Raw genomic sequence first — 951 nt, 5'->3', positions numbered from 1 at the left:
CTCCGTGCGTGGACGCGTTTTCCCTGTTAGCAATGCTGTCAGCAGAGGCGGGAGCCCAGCAGCAGCCCGAGGCCCCGCTGAGCCGAGCTGAGGGACACAGTTGACCGATGCCTCCTCGCCCAGTGCAGCCCATCCCTCTCCCGCTCCTGCCGTGGGCAGCATTTGAGGGACCTGTTTCATTCCGAGTATTTAAAATTGCCTGCCTGAGGGGATCCAGATAGGCTCGGTCTGAGTTTGAGGAATAGCAAAACTCACGCCAAGCAGTTGCGAGGGACTTGAGGTGGGAGGTGAGTGCTGTCCCTGAGTGGGCCCAGCCTATACAGCTTTCCTGGAGGAGGCTGCTGTTGCCAGCAGGGACATCTGCTTTATTACACTCACCAGAGGAGGTTCAGCATTCCTCCTCTTCTCTCCTGCTTCCACACCAGCTCAGCTCAGGCAGAGGAGGTTGAATCCAAATGGGAAATGTGAATTCATTAAAAGTGATAATAATAGTAATTCTGAAGGAAGAAAGTAGAACTGGAGAGGACAGAGCAGCAGGCCTGCCGGCCAAGGCTGCTACTGGCTGCTTCTCCTGTCCCCATCTCAGGGCCTGCAGCACCCTGGGGTAATGCAGGGCTGCCAGGCGGCCTCACTCTCCGAGCCACCCCGCGGTGCCCGCGCATGACATGGGAGCCCCCATTCCCAGCCAGGAGTCACGGAACTCTGGCTCTGACTTGAAGGCAGGGAAGCAAAGCGCTTCCTCTCCTATCGGGGAGGTTTCCGAGGGACTGCCTCAGCCTGGTGCGAGGGCTCCATGCTGGCGGCTGGGCACAACACATGTAGCTCCTCTGTCTCTCCGGCGAACTCGACAGCTGCTCGTAGCTCCAGTAATTAGACTGTCAGTGCTTGTTAGAGGAGAGGAAAACGCTCCTATGACAGATTCCACGAGTCCTCTGTTTTTTAAGACCTCAC

The sequence above is a fragment of the Numida meleagris genome, chromosome 5 (genome assembly GCF_002078875.1).
Source record: "Numida meleagris isolate 19003 breed g44 Domestic line chromosome 5, NumMel1.0, whole genome shotgun sequence".
Lineage (NCBI taxonomy): Eukaryota > Metazoa > Chordata > Aves > Galliformes > Numididae > Numida > Numida meleagris.
This window is presented reverse-complemented; position numbering follows the sequence as displayed.